This window comes from Amblyomma maculatum, chromosome 3 (assembly GCF_055883805.1).
Source record: "Amblyomma maculatum isolate TAMU_Amacu chromosome 3, ASM5588380v1, whole genome shotgun sequence".
NCBI classification, from domain to species: domain Eukaryota; kingdom Metazoa; phylum Arthropoda; class Arachnida; order Ixodida; family Ixodidae; genus Amblyomma; species Amblyomma maculatum.
The window spans coordinates 221,749,970-221,770,844 of record NC_139346.1 but is presented as its reverse complement, the minus strand read 5'-3'; positions in this window follow the sequence as shown (position 1 = coordinate 221,770,844).

Sequence of the window (20,875 nt, the reverse complement as noted above, 5' to 3'; positions counted from 1 at the left end):
CAAAAACAAATCCATTCTTTGTAACTGCACAGAGAAGAGGCTAACTTTATTTTTTTTTATTTTTTTCTGGAAAAAATATTGCGTCTAAAATTTTATTAAATGCACGACCCGAAAGCTATGAATGAAATTTTCCAGCACAGTTCGAATGATAAATTATACGTTGTCAAACACTTTTTTTTAAAAAAAAAAGATTACAAAACCTGAATAAAACTTTTAGAGATATTTCTATCTTAAAACAAAAAATGTTTTTAAATGTGCGAATTGATTGACACCATATTCACCATTTTCTGTTAAAAAAAGACATCTTTTATCTACAACCAGCCGTAGTACTCCAGCGATGCTAGTGAACCTCGAGTTTCCTAACTACCTCTAGGATGCTTGCGTCAACGCGCCTATGGTTCAGTCTAGACGCTGATAAAAGGTATCTTCATCTAATACAACACTGCAGTGTGCTCGTGTGCGTAGGTAGAGAGGCTTTTCTCATTTGCGTCGCTTTTAGCACGCCCGCATCGCGCTCTTTCCGGACTAAATAACGTTCAGCCATTTTATATTTCTTGTTTTCATTCTAGCTTTTAACAATCTGCAGAGCTTTAACAGCCTGTTATCGCACTAACAGCAATATAACTGCTCAGTTCTACAAACGCACGCAGGTTGCACCATTAGGCACAAATAAATTTATGCAGGGGTCCCCGGGTAAGTAGCATGTAGTACGAAATCAAAAGCAACAAAATAAACAGAAGAAAAAAATTCACATGCATTTGTAGGCATATCCAAGTGCTCACAGGTCGGTTCGCATGAGCAAATTTAGTTTAAAGAAATATTTCGCTAGGTTGCTTTTGGAAGCAATCGCTTCATTGCAACCATGGCTTCAATTCAATGTGGAATTCTGACAAGGGCAGCTGCCCAAACAGAGGAGCTTCAATAACTCCGTGCTTGCGTATTCATTTAAGCCCTTTCAGAAAAACTAAGCTATAGAAATCCTATAAAGATTCCTGAAAGCACGGTAAAATTTCCTGATGTGGGTAATTGTATTACCACCTTTATTATGTCAGGATTTCAGTGATGTATCGAAGTATCAACGATACAGTACCGAGTATCTGTATCGAAACTCGCTTTCAATTCTGTATCTTGTATCGGTATCGGAAATACAATTTTTCATGGTATCGAGTATCGCTATCGAAGATGCTTTTTTGAGGTATCTTGCCCAGCCCTGGCGCTAAGCCACTGGATAATAAGACCATTTTCGCCTTTACTTTTACATTTTTGCCTCTAATTAATTATCTAAATAACTTATTTGCCTAATTACTTTCGGGACACATTACGTCACCCTCCATTGATTGACACCACTCATTAACCTCTACCACTTCTCAGTTACAACTACTGCGGACACAATTTTGCGGACGCGGTCTGCGGACAGAAATCTGTGAACATAGCGAAGTAATGCTTTCGCATTAAAAACTCGCGATGGCACAAACCAGGCACGGCAATCGTTTAAGAATCAGAAGAAAAAGAAATATTTGCAAAAACTGTGATCAAAACAGAACAGCAGTCTTCATTCGGTCGTCAGAATCTACCAGCGATAAGACAGTTTTCACAAAGAGTTTGATAATGCGCCAAAACGTCGACGGGTTACTTCAAAGAAGTGACGAAGAGTCGTGAAAGAAAGCATGCCTGGCCTCCATGACTCGCGATAAGTCTGCCAGCGATCAGATTTATTCACTGTTTTTGCTGACCGAAAAAAAAAAGCTTTTTTGTTGAGCAGCCTTTTCCGTGTGACGGTAAATCACGCTGATGACTGTTTTCCGAAGATTAGTTGCAATGGGACGTTCCTGGCAATACGAAATGTAACGTAGTTCATAAAAAATACCCATTAGTCTTCAACTGAGTGATATAAAACAACCGGGCAAGTGTGTTTCAAGAAACATTTCCAGTTCTCTATTACCTGAAGTAAAGTCGGCCTTACGATAATTTCTGATTGTCTTAGAGCAATACATTCCAGGAGAAATTGGACTTTTTATATTGAAAAGCAAGAAACAATGATCGCTTAAACCTGGAAAATAACTTACCAAATAGATAAAATCTGGTGTATTGGTAAGTGTTGGTAAGAAGTAAATCTAGCGCGTTAGCTGAAGTAGGACCTGCTATTGTAGGTCTATCAACCAGCTGCGTAATGCTGAACTCGATGGAAAAATAATAAATTATTCGCATTCAGGTGACAGTTGGACAGCAAGATATCCAGTTTATTTTTGTAAAATTAAAGCCGCCTAATAATATTTTTACGCAATGAAGAAGACGAAATGTTTCCTTCTCTTGCCTCGCGGAAGGGACAAGGTGATGACGAAGAAGTGGGACTGGTTCCGTGTTGCTGCGTGCAGCTATGCCACTTGAGGCTGTTGTAAATACAATGTAAATACATCGAGTTTCCACGTAACATCTTGGTGGAGGTGCGGCCGCTTATCCCGGCGCCAGCCTGCGCACGACGGAACTCCGCAGTGGCCGCCTGCTTTCCTGCCAAACGATGCCTCAAGATACCGTCCCCTCGCCATCGGTCATCCTCACCCACCCGCGCGATCCTGGCAGTTTCACTGGTACTGGCACTACGGACGTGGGCGAATGGATACGCAAGTACCTATTATCGCTGGTACCCGACCCTCATGCCTGCAAATGTTGTTTTTTACCTCGAGGGCACTGCGCTAGCCTGGTACGAGACTCGTGAAGACCAGCTGACCAGTTGGGATACTTGCAAAGACAAGCTCCGCGAACTCTTTGCAAAACCCCTTGGTCGAGAGCTTACTGCACAGCGAACCCTCGAGATCCGCGCGTAAGCGTTCGGTCCATTAGCAGTTCCTCGCCGCGAGTGATCGCCCCGAACTAATAGCTCTCCAGGAATGCGACAAGAACACGAAACGTGCCGGTTACAGTACACACCTATCGGAAAGAGTAAAACCTCGAATAGCTGCTCTCGTCAAACGTAATTTCACTGTCCTCCAACACAATTTAGATCCAACTTTCCCCGAATACGTCTTCTTAGAAATCTTACCTCGACCCTCGCGTAAACATCGCACTAGTCTGTTTATAATTAATGTCTACAGCTCTCCCCAAGCTCATAAGGATTTTTTCAGTCCACTTTCCCTCAAAGCCCAGCAGCTGGTGCAGCGGCAACCCCTCCTCATTCTCGGTGACTTTAATGCGCATCACCGCGCTTGGGGCTACCGCTATGACTCTGCTAAAGGTCGACGCCTTTGAAATGACTGGCACACGCACCAGCTGACCCTTATCACGGACGTACCCTACCCCACTAGACACGGTACGGGCTTACACCGTGATACAACACCGGATCTTGCCTTTACGACCTCCGGAGATAAAGCAACTTGGTGTCACACTCATGAAAACTTTGGGAGTGATCACTTAGTACTCGAAATCGTAATACACGAGCCCACCAGGCAATGTACGCTGCCGGCTCAGGTGATTGACTGGGACTCCTTCCGGACGCACAGGAAACAGCAGGACAAACCTCCCGCTATTACTGATATCAAGGCGCGGACAACCGAAATCGTCAAACAAGTGGCCGACGCCACTCAAACCGTCGAGTTAGAGGACAGTATCCCACACTGCGACCGCTACTACGCCCATCTGTGGGAGCGCAAGAAGTCGTTCGAAGCTCTACTTGCCACTCGGAAATGGGACCGCGATATCCGGCGTAGACTGGCGCGCGCACATGCGAATATCGAGAACTATGCAATAGAACTCACTCGACAGAGCTGGCAAAACATATGTGACCAGATGAACAAGGCACCAAACGCTCGTAAGACGTGGAACCTCCTTCGACATTTACTTGACCCCGCAGAAGGCAAGCTTCAGACACGCCAACAGCTCGAGCGAATCTTCCACCAGTATCCTGGCACATCTGACGAGCTCAAACAAGAGCTTATAAATACTTACATCCGCCCTGAACCAACAACCAACCTGCCCTTCTATCACGGCGCGGACAATCTCTGTCTAGACGCTCCAATCACTTTTGCGGAGGTCCGAGCAGAACTCAATCGCCTCAAGACGACTTCGGCGGCCGGCCCTGACCGCATTTCAAATAAAATGCTTAGGAATCTAGACGACGCATCCATTCATGCTCTTACCGACTATTTTCAAAAATGTTGGGCCAGCGGTACCATCCCTCAAGAGTGGAAATGCGCCAATCTAGTCCTGATCCCCAAGCCGGGCAAATCACTAACCTTGGCCAACCTCCGTCCCATCTCTCTCACGTCCTGCGTTGGGAAGCTGATGGAACACGTTATCCAGACCAGACTCTCACGATACCTTGAAGACAACCATCTTCTACCAGACACAATGTTCGGCTTCCGCCCTCATTTAGCGGCCCCGGATATTATGCTCCTTCTCCATCATCAGGTAGGCATGAGACGTACACTAGACACGAAAGTCATCGTCGGCCTCGATGTTGTCAAGGCATTCGACAACGTCCTCCATGAAGCGTTTCTTCAACAACTTCAAGCTCTCGGTGTTGGACGTCGCATGTATGCGTACATCCGAAACTTTCTCACCGACCGCACAGTGCAACTTAAAGCCGGCGCTGGAGATCCTTCCATCATCTCTCCGGGAAACCGTGGCACGCCGCAGGGCGCCGTACTTTCGCCGATGCTTTTTAACGTCGCACAGATAGGCCAGCCGAAGCTACTGGCCGACATCCCCCACCTGCATCACAGCATTTATGCGGACAACCTCACACTTTGGATCACGCGCGGCAGTGACGGCCAGATTGAAGAGACATTACAGACCGCGATCGAACGCATTGGAGATTATCTAAGTACAGTGGACTTCACTTGCTCGGCGACAAAGTCCGAGTATATCATCATCCCTTCCCCGGGACGACGCCCTTCAAAGATACTTCCTGACATCAACCTCCAGGTGCAAGGAAACCCGATTCCTTGAACAGACAACATCAGGATCTTGGGCTTGCATCTACAGGTCAACGGCAGCAACAACATCACGATCCAACGCATCGACCAGTCGGTTCTACAGATCGGACGCTTCCTTAAGCGAATCTCCAACAAGCATCATGGCATGCGAAAGTCCAACCGCCTGCGCCTCGTTCAAGCTTTCATCTGCTCCCGCATCGCCTACTGTGGACCCTACTTACGTCTCACTCGTGCCGAAAGCGAACGGCTACAGGCGTCACTTCGAAAAGCATACAAGACGGCCCTAGGTCTTCCCATGTCCACAGCTACCCATAAGCTCATGGCTCTCAGAATCTCTAATACCGTGAGCGAGCTGATCGAGACAACCCTCACCGCCCAGTATGAGCGGCTCTCACTCACACACGCTGGCCGAGCGGTACTGCAGCAAGTTGGGATCTCCCCGCCGAGATCAGCCCCAAGTTACGCTGAACGTACACCGGAATATCGCCTAAATCTCCGCATTCCTCCCTTTCCCAAACGGATGCACCAGGAACACCACGCCGAGAGACGGGCCGACCGGGCTCGTCAATGCTAGAAACGCTTCAGCGGACCTCCAGACGTCACGTATACAGACGCCTCTTACCATCCATCGAGGCCAGCGATGGTGACTGTAGCTCTCGCCCCTCACCTCAGCTGGTTTACAGCCTGCAGCATTCGCAATGCAGAAACAGTCACCACAGCTGAGGAGGTTGCCATTGCGCTAGCGCTAGCCGACCCTAATATCAAAGTCGTCATCAGTGACTCTCAACAGGCTATTCACAATTACGATGCTGGCCGTATCTCTTGCCAGGCGTTACACATTCTACGTTCTACAGCACCCTCTTCTACATCTCGCTTACTTCTTTGGGCTCCAGCCCATGAGTCGCTCAGCGGCAATGCCCAGGCACACACTCTCGCTCGAGATCGCAGCTGCCGAGCCGAGAGTATGATCAGCCACCTTGCTTCCGCTGACACTAATATCTCATGCGCTTCTCTACTCACCAATTACACGGACATACTCCAGCACTACCGACTCCAAAGGTGCACATATCCTCCCGCACACCACGATCTAACAAGACGCGAGGCCGTCCAATGGCGCAAACTACAAACTGGCAGCTTCCCACATCCCCCTCTTATACAGCAGGATCTTTCCGGATCAGATAGCCCCCATGTGTAAACACTGCTCAACTCCGGCCACACTCAAACACATGGTGTGGACTTGTACAGATTACAACACAGACAACTCACACACCCCAGAGACGTGGGAGTCGCTCCTGTGTACTTCCGAGCCAGCAGACCAACGCTGTCTTATCCAGAGCGCGGTGGAGGCCGCGCCATCACAAAGGATCCAGGCCGACCTCCTCTAAGTCAGCGCAACCGGTCCTTTGACTGGTCCCCTGTTTTTGGGCGCAATAAAAGAGTTCACCGCCACCACCACCGCCTCCACACAGCTACCGAATCATACGTGGCCTACATCTAGGATGTCCTCGCTCTTTGCCTCAAAGTAGATCCCAACATGTTGGAGTCCGCCAAAGTTGGTCATGTCGTGAAGGGCATCACTGACGATGCATTCAATCTGCTTGTGTACAAAGACTGCAACACAGTTGATGCCATCATCAAAGAATGTCGCCGTTTTGAAGACGCCAAAAGTCGTCGCATAGCCCATTCATTTGCCCGCCTTCCATATACTGCTCCAACTTCATGTCAAGATCTGCCGTCCCAACACCAGCCAACGTCGACTGAAAATGTAACCTGTATCGTCCGCCGCGAACTCGAGGCCATCGCTCCCGCTACCTTGCCGCCACATTTGACCAATGGTCACCCCCCGGACGTTCTCCTATTTCAGGTCGTTGTCCGCCAAGAGCTCGCCACCTTGGGACTCAACTCCATTGCAGCTGTTAGCCCGCCCCTGTCGCCGACGTTCGCGCAGTTTATCCTGGTCGACCTCATTATGACACCGAAGTTCGCACAGCTTATCCTGGCCGGCTTGCTTATGACCCCGACTTTTGCAACCTTTATTCTGGCCGACCTGCCTATGCTGCCCCGCGTCGACGTAATCCTGACAAATGGTGCACATCTGATAACCGACCTATTTGTTTTACTTGCTCCCGCGTCGGCCATATCGCCCGTCATTGCCGAAATCGTTGGATCCAGCTACAAAGGTCCCGCCTTCCGCCCTCATCTATCTACGATGACCGCTCTCGTCCCTTCTCACCTCGTCACGACCCTCCAAGCACAGCCCCTGATACCGAGTCTTCACGCCTCAACCAATCACCCTCCCCCACCACCGTCAGTTCCGTTCGCCCCAACGCCGTCGCTTTTCATCTCCCAGTCCATATGGCCGCTCCCTGACGGAAAACAAGGCGCTGCAGCGTCTAGAGGTGATGCTGCAGTAGGGACCACGATCTCAAATCCTCGTCTGGCTCTTCGTACGCGCCGTAATTAACTCAGGGTGCTCGTGGATGGCACAGCCGTTCAAGCCCTCATTGACACCGGTGCTCAAGTTTCTGTCATGAGCCCAGAACTCCGTTCTCGCTGGCGAAAAGTGCTGACCCCTGCCCCTATACAGGTAATGCGTGTTGCAGATGGAGCAACGTCAAAGGTGCTCCATCTTGTGCCCTGCCTGCGTAACAATTTCTGGCCGCCATACTACTGTGCTCTTCACAGTTCTGCAGCATTGTCCTCATGACATCATTCTTGGCCTCGACTTTCTTTCTGGTCATGCAGCCACCATAGACTGCTCTACAAGCGTCGTTGAACTTAACCTCCCCTCTCCTTTTGACCCGCTCTGTCCTGTTCCGCACCGCCTTTGTAGTGTCGACTTTGTCCGCCTGCCACCTGAACAGCAACTTATGTTACATTCTGCTCTGTACCCTCTATTCCCGATGGAAACTATATCGTTACCCCAACCCTTGATGCTCCCCTAATCCGAAGCGTTGCCCTTGCTCATACCGTCGTCAAAGTGACTGCGAACCAAACATGCCTCCCTCTTTTGAACTTTGCGTCGCAAATCCAGCCCCTCCCGCAAGGCATCTCGCTCGCCACTGTCTGTCCTGTGAATGAATGTGATATCTGCGTTGTGGCTACAGGTTTAACGATCTCCTCTGACTGCTCTTTATCTGAAGTTTCCAGTCTCCAAGACTACGCCAAGATGATCAATCCGGCCCTTTCTCCTCCGCAAGCTCATGCACTTTGTCGTCTGCTGCATCTTGCAGAGACATTTTTGATTTCGATCAACGTCCATTGTCTCGAAGCGCTCTTGTGCAACATCGCATAAACACCGGCGGTGCTGCTCCTGTTCATCAGCGCCCTTATCGCGTATCCGATGCAGAACGCCAGGTAATCCAAAAGGAGGTTGAAAGGATGCTCGCTCAAGACATCATCGAACCCTCGATGAGCCCGTGGGCACCACCGTCGTTCTGGCTAAAAAGATATGCGGTAGCTGGCGCTTTTCCAGCCGATTATCGCAAACTCAACAGTATCACTAAAAAAGACGTCTACCCTCTTCCCAGAATCGATGATGCCTTACATTGCCTCTATGAGGCTAAATACTTTTCTTCAATCGATTTACGGTCCGGGTATTGGCAGATCGCTGTTGACGAGCAGGACCGTGAAAAAACCGTTTTTTCACACCAGACGGCCTGTACCATTTTAAAGTCATGCCGTTTGGTCTCTGCAATGCACGGTGACTTTTGAACGAATGATGGACTCCCTTCTACGCGGATTTAAATGAACAACCTGCCTGTGCTACCTCGACAACGTCGTCGTTTTATCGCCGTGCTTTTCTTCGCACCTTGAATGCCTCACCAGTATTCTCAATGTATTCCGTACAGCCAGCCTCCAGTTCAATTCATAGAAAAGCCAGTTTGGTCGCAGCCAACTCACAATTCTAGGACACATGGTTGACGCCTCCGGAGTACAACCTGATCCGGCAAAAATTCACGCTGTCAAAGACTTTCCGAGTCCCCAATCTTCGAAGGATGTGCGCAGCTTTGTCGGCCTCTGCTCTTACTTTCGCTGCTTTATCAAAGATTTTGCCCGTATCCCTCGTCCTCTCACCAACCTACTTAAGAAAGACACCGCTTTCGTGTGGGGCCCTGACCCGCAAGGTGCGTTTTCAACGCTTATAAGCTTACTGACGTCTCCCCCTGTCTTGGCTCATTTCGATCCGTCAGCTTCCACTGAAGTTCGAACAGACGCCTGAGGATATGCAATCGGTGCAGTGCTGGTTCAACGCCAACATGGCAATGACCGCGTCATCGCATATGCTAGCCGCCTTCTCTCCAACGCCGAACGCAATTATTCGATTACTGAGCGCGAGTGTCTCGCCCTTGTATGGGCTGTCGCTAAATTTCGACCTTACTTATTCGGCCGTCCATTCTCAGTTGTAACCGACCATCATGCGCTTTGTTGGTTGTCATCCCTGAGAGATCTCTCCGGCCGTCTTGATCGCTGAGCTTTGCGCCTTCAAGAATGCTCCTACAACGTCGTCTACAAGTCGGGGTGCCTTCATCAAGATGCTGATTGTTTGTCTCGCTACCCTGTGGAGCCCCCTGATCTCAGTGACACAGAGGCAATTCCCTGTGTCTTCGCCCTCTCCAATCTCGCCAACATAGCAGGCGAGCATCGCAACGATCCATCTTTAAGATCCATAATTGAAGGCCTGACATCTGGAAAAACATATTCGTCTCTGTAACCTTTTGTTGTACAGGATGGAGTGCTCTATCACCGTAACTTTCATAATGACGGCCCTACCCTTCTCTTGGTGATTCCCAAAAAGCTCCGCTGCTCTGTTACTGAAGAACTCCACGACCTGCCCACAGCTGGCCATCTCAGTGTGTCTCGCACTTACGACCGGGTACGGCGTGGTTTTGTTTCGACGGGACTAACGACAGCATCCGGCTCTACATCGCAGCCTGCGACACGTCTCAGCGTAGGAAAAAACGATCGCGGCCACCTGCTGGCCTTCTCCAACCCATGGACGGCACGTCCATGGGTTGGAACCATTTTATTGTGTTGGGCTTGACCTTCTTGGCCCCTTCCCGACGTCATGGTCGGGTCACAAATGGATCGCAGTGGCAACCGATTATGCAACACGTTATGCCATCACACGAGCTTTACCCACGAGCTGCGCTACTGATGTCCCTGACTTTCTTCAACGCAGCGTCATTCTCCATCACGGCGGTGCTCGTCAATTAATCACCGACCGCGGCCGCTACTTTTTGTCCCGAGTAGTTGAAGACATCCTGCGCTCATGTTCTACGAAGCATAAGCTCGCGACCGCGTACCATCCCCTAACCAGCGGCCTTAGCGAGCGATTCAACAACACACTTACGGACACGTTATCCATGTATGTATCACCTAATCACCAAGACTGGGACCTCGCTCTTCCATATGTGACCTTTGCTTACATTCGTCCAAGCGCGACACGACTGGTTATTCACCCTTCTTCCTGCTCTTTGGCAGGCGCCCCGCTTTACCTTTAGACACGCTGGTTCCTCCTGCTGGCCGCCCCATAACTGCCTACGCACGTGACGCCATTATGCAAGCCACTAAAGAGCGCCAAGTAGTCCGTAGTCGGCTCCTCGCCTCTCAGACTTCTCAAATGTCTCCCTACGATAGGCGACATCGCCACGTAACCTATGACCCTGAGTCATTGGTTCTTTTATGGTCTCCTCCACGCCGCATTGGTCTCTCCGAGAAACTTTTGTCCCCCTATAGTGGCCCTTATCGGGTGGTGCGCCAAGTCACTGATATGACTTATGAACTTGCCCCTCTTGTGCCCGCGTCCACCTCCTCTCGCCTCACTACTGACATTGTCCATGTTTCGCGCCTGAAGCCATACGAACTTATGCCTTCTTTCCCAGATTAGCGCCGGGACGGCGCTTACACCGCCGGGGGTCATGTTACTCGATGAGGAAGACGAAATGTTTCCTTCTCTTGCCTCGCGGAAGCGTAATTCTCTCTCCTCAACGGTAGGGTCCCGCAACTTCTTTCTCGTCACTAGTTGCCTCTCAGAGGGTTAAGCGGCGATTGTTAACGAGAGGTGTGACTGAACGCAACCTAAAGGTAACATACACTAACTAAAGGCAGGAAATGATAACGTTGAAAATAAATAAATACTGTTAGCGTTGCCATGCTGTTGTCTCGTGGCTGTGTTCACAGTTGGTTTTGTTGGCATTAAGAAATAAAAATCATTACATGAGGCAACCTAAAGGGGAACACCCCCCCCCCCCCAGGAAAGATATTGGTAGCTTATTTTACTGTTGCAATTTAAAAAAAACAATTTCACACAGGATTCGAACGTATATTTTATTCGCTAGGTGCTCAGGTAAGTAATGTTAATCCACTTCGCCACTGAGGCTTTTTTTTTTTCTTTATTGCCGGTCATCACCAACACAAAACAAAACCAACAAAAACGCGCTACAAACAGAATGCTCACAGCAGAGCGGTTACCACAAGCATGGCACTGTTAATACAGACGCCGGCAGGCTCATACGAGTTGCCTTTGTCAAGTTAAAATTCCTTCAGCTCGCATAGTGGTTCGACTCTTGAAATCCAGTCTGGCACCAATGCGTGTATACTCTCGCGAAAGTAGAGCCTTGCAGGGCGGGCGTCAGGGTCCCGCCATTCTGGACCGCCATAGACTGTGCAGGCCTATTAGCATAACCGTATCAAATGGAATCCCATCATTATTTTCGGTTGGCAGGAATCTAATCCCGTGTGAGTCTAATGGTAATTCTTTTTTAAAAGTTCGTTGCAGCACATCCCAAAAATAGACGCCCTCCCAACAGTGCAGAAATACATGGTCTATTGTCTCTGGCTGTTTACATATTAAGCAAAGTGAACCCCATGGCAGATAAAAGCCCTTGCTTTCAAAAAACGTTTGTACCGATAATGTTCCTGTATGTAACTCTAAAAAAAAACGTCTTTACCCCAGGATAAACTGGCATTCTTTTGACACGCTTCAGTACTTCTTGACCTAGACGGCCGCTATACAAGGCTCTATACACAGGAACAGAGAAGAAGTCGTCAACGAGTACGGCTGGGTTTAAATGCGCTCTTATTCATTTTTACAATATTTCCGCTGTCTGACGCCAGGTGACGCTGCTCAGAGGACCCAACCGTTGAGAGAACGGAATCACGCCTCGCCGGAAGGGTGATGACGAAGAAGTGGGTGGTTCCGTGTTGCTCGTTGCTGCTATGCCACTTGAGGCTGTTCTAAATACACTGTAAATACATCGAGTTTCCACGCAACAATATTATCGAAGTTTGCCGAAACCTCACTGTTTAGTTGTTCGAAACTTCAAGCGAATAATCATTAAATGTCTATGCAGAATTCGGTGACCGATAACATGCACACAGCAACGAATTGTGATGACTGTACCGTATATTCACACAAATTAATTCCTAAGAAGTGCTAATTTTGACCAAATCAGATACGTATCTGCCACGTCAATCAATACACCTCCTCCAGGCCTAATGTCTCGGTCGTAGCGGTCACCAATAATTATTTTCATAGCTGCGTAATTCTGTGTTGTCTATTTTTGCAGACAACCAGGTCTTTGTTAATCCAACAGTATCGAAGCTGAGGAATCAGCTAAGGAATCGTCGCAAACCGTGTATAAGGCATCGCGTTTATTCATGATGCTTCTAACGTTTGAATATAGCAATGACAATTCATGACAACTGGTACCCATGTGCATGTGGGCTGGCCCAGACGATGTGTTTGGGCCAGTATCCATACTAACAATGGTAGGTTCAGTGGTACTTGAAAAGTTGAATGTCTCAAATTCACAAACACTGTCTGTAGCTGACGAATATACAAAGCACTTGTTGATGTACAGCTTGTTGTAACGCACTTAATATGAGTTGCCGTTATTTTCCCATAGACGTATAGCCTCTTTCTCAATGACCTTGTTGATTTACTGACGTTCTTATTTACTGCTAGTTCTTGATCTTTTAATTTGCTACGTGAGGTGCAGTATAGCGACCCAAAACCTAAGTGAAATAAAACGTACAATGATTGGAATACATATTTCAGTGGTATATTTGCTTAGTCTATGGGCTCGAGAAATGCGCTCTTCACTTGTACCCAAATTTAAGTTCATAGCAGAGTTTAAAATTTCACGTATGTTTTCTTCTGACTTCGCCCAGCTTTCGGACGCACTACCTGCGCTGCGATGAAAGATTAGGTGCCCTCGACGGGAACGATCCTTGAAGTCATTAAAGGCGGTCATTTAATGAGGTTAACTGTAGTCGGTTTCCGGTGCTACATTCATCTCCAGAGCTCTAAATGTTTTCTTCAACAACTTAAGAGCCTATATAGTGTATGTCAGCGACTTTTTGCTCGACAGTAAATTGCACTGCTTTTACTTCCATTAGGAAGGTCATTATTTCATCATGTTTGATATCTATATTCGTGTGGAGTGATACAAGGAACAGCAACTCAGTATACTGCTGGTTATGGGCTTCCTTTGGTGACCCAGGGTTCAGTTCCACATGGCCAGATATAAACAATATTTTGTGACGTCAACACAGTCGCAACTCAAAGCGAGCAACGGTTTTGGGCAAAGAATGAGTAACAAGGAAACATTGTTCGTTTTTAAAAAAAAGGGAGGAAGCAGCGCCCACCTGCATAAAAAAACGAAACGGAGTTTGAGACGTCCGCATAGCAACTGCAAAAACTTGCTCACAGAAGGCGCGTTGAATCTGCCGGCTGTCTTGGGAGCGTTATGGTGATGTGCCAGTTGATGCCGGTAGCTGTGATGAGATAAGCTGGTAGTCGAATGTAGCGGCTTTGATGCTTGAAAAGGGGGATGCACGTGCATAGTTGTAGCGAAAGTCCGTTAACAGCAAAACTGAGTCCCCCGCCGGGGTGGCGCAGTGGTTACGGCGCTCGACTACTGTTCCCAAGGACGCGGGATCGAATCCCGGCCTCGGCGGCAGCTTTTCGATGGAGGCGAAAAGCAAGGCGCCCGTGTGCTGTGCGTTGTCAGTGCACGTTAAAGAACCCCAGGTGGTCGAAATTTCCGGAGTCCTCCACTACGGCGTCTCTCATAGCCTGAGTTGCTTTGGGACGTTAAACCCCACAAACCAACCAAAACTGAGTTATATATATATCGCCGACTTGCGTTGTTGACGAAAGGGGTTCATCAGCAGCATCCAGGTTGATTCACGGCACCAATACTATAAATCTGCAACAAAATACAGAACGGAGTATGAGACGTCCGCATAGCTGCTGCACAACCTTGCCCACTCAGAATTTGCATGTGCTGCAGCCATTCAGTGTAGATAATAGTTGTGTTATATGCAATTGGTGTCACTTTGCGTGAGCATGTTCAGGATCCTGGGACACCTTTTCAATATCAGGCGACTATGGTGTATTTTTTAAGAAGCAGTTATGGGCATGTTGTATGTTGTTCCGAGGTAGCGATGCGTTATCAAAATTCGCTTTTAAAGTTTTTCCTGCTCTCGCACCGAGAAGCTAGGCCTGCCACAAGATACTAAAGAGCTAAGACTGAAGACAGAGTAGCAGCTGAGAAATACTGAAAAATATTTTTATGACAATTTGCGACAAATTGGTAAAATGGTTCGAGGTTCTGATGCACAGCGAAATTTTGCTTCTAATTTTCGTCCTGCGCTCTAATAACACAGAAAACGTTGTGCTGGAATTTTCCAATATAGACAGCAGAAAAAAAATTTAAGCCTGTCAAGGAAGGATGTTAAGATGTAATAAGGTCGTGGAATTACACAGTATGTGAAATAATTGAGCTCGAAAGTCTACCACAGAAAGTGTTCAAAATTTCACAGCCGGCTGAAGTAAAAGGCTGAAGTTTTCGTTCTTGAGCAGCCACACCTAGAGAGCCTGCTGTATCGTGGTTACCCTACGGGTTTGACCTATAGACCCTTTGCAGCGCAAGCACAAGGGCGCTGTCATATTTGATCATGTTCCGCCATCGCTGGCCTTCAGACTTTCTCGTTTGACGGCTTCCGGCGTGCTGGCACCCTCCCCTCCCCTCCCTCGTCACCGCCTCTACAGTATATCCAATGTCTTCAACACTGCACTCAGTAGCTGCACCCATGCCTACCTCGATCTTCTGACCGGCACATCTTTGTGAATCCCGACCTACGGTCTTCCACTCACGTTTTTTTTTTTTTTCGGTGACATGCTTTAAACGCGCCCCTTGCAAATTCCTGCGACGGGCAATTCCTGTGCAAGAAGCCCGAGGCTGCGACTATCCTGCTGAATGGCCGCGAAAAGATGGTGTCGCTGGGCCATCTTAAACCAGTCTACCTGTAGAAGCCTCCCGCTGAGCTTCCCTCGGATCTCGTCGGCGTGTCCGTCTTTCTCCCTGCTGCCCAAGTAGCTTCATCTCTGTCTCGCAGACACGTCCATTTCACCGTTCCGTCTGTACGGGGGCCCTGTAGCGCCCACGAGGCGGAATGTGGAAAAAAATAAAGTCGAGCGGCTCATGCCCGGGGCGCAAGCCGGGCACTCGAAGTTATGTCCTGGAATCTTGCTACGTTGTACGCTTACTCGTGGCGCTCCGCTGCGACCTCGTAGAGACCGACACCAATAAGCAGATGGAGACAAGATAATCTCCACGACCCTGGATGTGGCCAGAGCTAGCGGCGCGGCGTTTGGCTTTAAGAGCAGAGTCGGGCCCCGCTAGCAACCCGACACTACATATTGCGATATTCTTTATCTTTTTTCCATTTTGTGTTTACAAATCTGAAGGCACATATGTCTGGGACTAGTATAGCATCGAGAGCAAAACCAGTGCTCACCTTGCCGGCCATATACTCCAAACAAGAAAATGTTCATTGCTGCATAATATCAATCAACAATTTTTCTCCGCTTGCTATCATAACACGGCTGCATGACCTTATTTTCACAGCGCTATTTTAACAGCATTGCGCGCTAATCTAATTCGAGCCTGATATGCGACCCCCGTCCGTCGCTCTAGTGTTCAGGTGAGCTGGTGGTCGTAATGTGTCCTTAGGAAACAACTCAGGCTCTTCAAACGAAATGTTGACATAAAACGCTCCCGATGATTGGACAAAAAGCTTGCCGCAAGGCGAGATGTGTTGTTTTACTAAGGATTCCTAACGACATTCGCATAGTCATATGGAGCCAGAGTTTCTTTATCGCAGGGTAATTTCGCAAGGGGCTTTGCCTGTAAATGTACGAAGAGGAATCAGACAAATTTAGATGAAAAAGTTCTTTTTCTATGGGACAGCTCCTAGGTACATGGGAGCCGAACCATGACGAAAATAAACACTGCCATACTAAATCTGCATAAACACCAAATTAATTTTTCTTTGTTCCCTCTTTATAATGATTCGCATTACGGTATAAGAGATCCTCTGGTATTCCTCAACGACTGCTAAACAATCTAGGAGATTTCAACATCCGAAGTGCAGTGGCGTCTAAAATCAACAAAAAGTAAGTCGCTGACATTTCGTTGTAAATCCCTACCATGCTTCGCACAGCCTGTTTTCTGAGCCTGCATAACAGTAAAAGAAGCATTCGGAATTGTAGTTTTTCATGCTTCACGATTATCGACGTCGAAGCTAATGTTAGGTTGATGAAACCGAAATCGTAAAAGCACGTCAAAAGAAATGTAATTATCTATTATTTAGCGGTCGTAGGCGAACACCACTAAGTTATTCGAGTATTATAACGGGTTATGCTCCGCGGAGAGGCGAAAGCACGGAACTAAATTTTGGCACTTATACTTTTTTCTCAGTGCACGCCACTTCGCAACTGCTTCTTGCGTCGTGTTCATTTTGTGTACGCGCTGACTTACGTGTACACTCGATGGGAACAAAGTTCAGTATTGTAAGTGAGTGAGTGGGTGGGTGAGTGAGTTATGGACTGAGTGCGGAAGCAACTGACAATGGATAATATCTGCCCAATATGTCGAACATTTCTATAACCTCCCGGCTGCGAAGAGGCAACCGAATAGGGATACATTCTTTCGTATGCGCTTAAGGAATGTTTAGTGCATTGCAGGACACATTTTGTGAAAACAAGCGCCTTTAATTGGACTATTGAACATCGCTGCGGCTGCTTATAGCCATTGAAACTTAAGAGAGCTCTAAAAGATGTCTACTTACTAATAGGTGTGACATAATTGATAAGCGTTTCATTATACTCCTGTTGCGATAGCTTCGGCGACCACTAGCTAGCCACTCAAAGTTATCTTTACGCCCCAGGAAGGCAAAGATTCAGGAAATGTGACTTGTTTCAAGATAGCACGCGTGAGCTCGGAAAATGTCTCAGAAAAGGCCTTTTCATAATGAAGGAGGGGATATCTACTTCACTTTTCTGCTAAAAAGAGTGCAAAGGTCACCACTTTTTTTTTTTTTTGCATTTCTCAATTTATTTGCAACGTGCTTACTTTTTCTTATTCCCTTTAACATTTTTTTGTTGTCGTTCATTTTGTCACTCCGTGGTATTTATAAAAGGATCACAACACAACGAAAAAGAAACAGGCTGTACTATGGGGTCAATGCCACTTGCGCGCGCACAGCCATTGATAAAACAGGGGAGTTATGACGAGAAGTCAGTGCCTTCGCTTCCTGCTTATATCGCCAGCGATAAATCATAAGGCCTGAGAACATAGCAGAGCAAGCAGCGACCTCCTGCGGTGGCTAGGCGCGATAGGAGCGGTTTGCTGTAGCGCCTTTGAGCTGGGGAGGGGAGGAAGCTCTTCCTTTCAGGGCTCTTTGTCCTGAACATCGTCTACACCGCGCTTTGTTAGCACACGCCTGTTTGAGTCGGCCGCGTGCCGTTCTCGATGGATTCTTTCATGTGTTCCTGAACAGCTTGCCTTTGCAGCGCATCCGAGGTCGCGTACCCGGACACAGCGGTGATTTCGGACCTGCTTGAGGCTAGCAAGCGAAGGCATGTTATGTGTTGCAGCCGCGTTCAGAGGACTCAACAGTACGATAATAAAAGCGGATTATATATCCGGAACTTTGCGCACTACCTCAGAACGGCAGTATTGATCATGGCATGGGAAATTGTGAATAAAAGCTAGGACAGGATAGTTACACTAGCTGCCATTGTTGTTTCATAAAGAATTGAGAGCCGGACTCTACACGCATTTATGTGTGTCATTTTGAACTACTGTATGTCTTCATTAGTATTATAGCTGCCGCAATCCGCTTCAAACATTGAGGGTTTCAGAAAAGAATTCAGAACCGGTGGTGTTGCCTGCCTGAAAAGCAAGAAACAGTTATCGAAACTGACGTTGAAATGGGAAGGCAATTGTCTACGGCTCAAACGGAAAGCAAATGTATGAAATTGCTCCTCGGACCAGGAAAAGCAGACAAGAGATAAAACATGCTGCGCTAAGAAAGTTGAGATGATTAAAAAAAAAAATGAAGTCCTGCATAGATGTGTGCTACAACGCTTTCATGTTTTGTTTTTTTTAATCAACGAAGGCGGGCTCGCATACGTGCGTTCTTACACAGGAGCTACAAACGAAGATACCGAACTTGCAGATGTGGGCAGGAACCGAGACTGTCGGGAAAGTGGACAACTTACATCAGTTGAAATTCCGCAAAGATGAACGAAGTCTTTCAGCCGCCTTTAATTCTGGAGTAAATTGAACAGTTCCGTGGTAACCACTATTTTTCTACAAATATTTTTCAATCCTTCCGTCTGTCCGCACCGCGATAAAACACGAACAGATGGAACCCACGAGGAAAAAGTAAAGGCATGAGCGGGATTCCACGGATAACGGAAGCGCGGCGTCCCGAGGCCGTTTGCATCAGTCCCCGGCCCATGGTACTCAAAGAAAGGAGAATAAATTTTATGAGATAGTCGAATGGCTCTATCACAGCTGCACGCCTGCAGAACGGAGTTGATAGATTTATATGCAATAAAAAATTAGAGGGTCTCTTAGATGTCTCTTAATCGGAGAATGGCGAAAGCCCACCCTCCCTGTCATCATTTTCCTCACATCGTTTGCCTCTCATCGGCGTTCATTGCAGTGCTACATGTAATTAAAATTGGTTTACAGGAGAGGAAAGGCGCAGTATCTGTCACACTTTCTCCGACAACTGTGACTTTGGACGGTACACCATCGGTCCTGTCGCGTGGTATTCCTTGGCGCACGTTCAAGTGTGGCATTGCAGATGGGAGGAACGCTTGCCAAGAACACATCTCACGGAATCTAGCGGAATATGACACATTTCGCGCACAACTGTCGCGCACGAGATGTCGTTCCATGAGCCTAGAAAGGCTTTCGTCTTAAAATGGCTTAAAGAATAGGCACATCGCAGGAGCCACATACTTCAACGCGATTGCTGCAGCAAGGAATAGCCCTCCCCCCTAAATACTTGCCCGTCATCTGGCCTTAGAAGCTCGGAGAGAGGTGGTGAAGGGTGGAAGTTCCTGGCCCTACGGGGCTGGGACGGTAGGTCAACGCCGCTTGCGGCGGGGGCTAGCCAGCCACCGATTTTTATCTGTTATAGGCCGTCACTGCACCCGCCACCGCTTCGGTGGTGGCGGACGACGGCTGTTGTTGCGGCACGCGTCTTTCGCTCCCTCTTTTCTTTTTCGTTCTTGTCTTTTTTTCTCTTCTGTCCGCACGAGGCAGCGGAGGTGACTCAGCTACAGTGCAGTAGCAGGCCCGTGCATTTTCTTTTCTCTCTTCCTACAGCCACAACAACAACCTTAGAAGCTCATGTAGACGACGCTCCTCGCGTCCCGCCACAGTTTCTCGACGTTTAGGGCGCACCACTTTCGAGCTCGAAGCAGCGGGTGTAATCCCAGCCGCGGCCGTGACTTCTAGTGGAGGCGAGACACAAGGCACCTGTGTGGTGAACCAGCTTTCGCTGCTTAATGCGACAAGCTTCGCACCTTGCCTCTAGTACTTTATGTTGCTGTATTTGTTAATAGTACGTTGTCTTTCATGAAAAAATCGCTGTTAATGCACGTCGTAACGTATTTTAGGATTGAATAATATTCAAAGAGTGATAACTACCACATTCCAACCTTGTTAAATCGATAAATAAACTAGTTCATAATTAACCACGTCTGATTTATCTTTGTCTCGAAGGCAAAGAAACTCGTTTTATCGAGGTCGCTTTATTAGGTCGCTTTATCGAGCACACAGGCCCTGCTTTGCCCCTCTATAGCGCTTTTCAGCACTGTATTAATAGTGTTTCACCCAATTTTTATTGAAAATACATAGGGCGCCACCAGCCACTAATCCTGAGGGATCCCCCATTCAGCTGCCCAAATGACTACGACAATGTTCATTTGGCTGGCTTTCAAGGCGCACATTTTCACTTTCCATGCACTTATTATTTTAGGGGATTTCTGTTACGCGGACGCTAATACACAAATTATTGGATCACCTTTTACGAAGGTTTCATTCTTAGAGCAAGGCACGGCTATCTGTAATGTCTTTACGGCTACTCAAAGCGCCGTATTGTCTACAAAGACAAATTAAAGATACGCTTAAAGCCGGAGAAGCACAGAGCCACTGAGTAGTGGATTCTGCCTACAAACAAGGAAAGAGCACCAACTAGATATGGTACTCTAACAACTTATACACTCGAAAGTTTGCCACAGCCACTTCTTATTTCGTCCTTACGCAACGCAACAAATGCCCGCTCGCGTTAGGTAAATTTCATTTTGCGGATATGCCATATGTACGCCTAGTAATATTTCGAAACTTTCTTCAATCATATTCTTTTTTTTTTTTGCAGAGTTCGTACCATTGTAGTGGTCCATGTACACATTTAGCCTTCTCTTGTCTGCGCAAAATTTGGATAACTGGGCAGGACAAGGACATAATTAGGCGCCATGAGCTCCGCGCCGGCTGCACTGCCTGTCGTGGCTTTTGCTGACTAGCGATGGGGTGGCTCTACTTACTTGCTTCTTGGCGCTGGCTTCATGTACG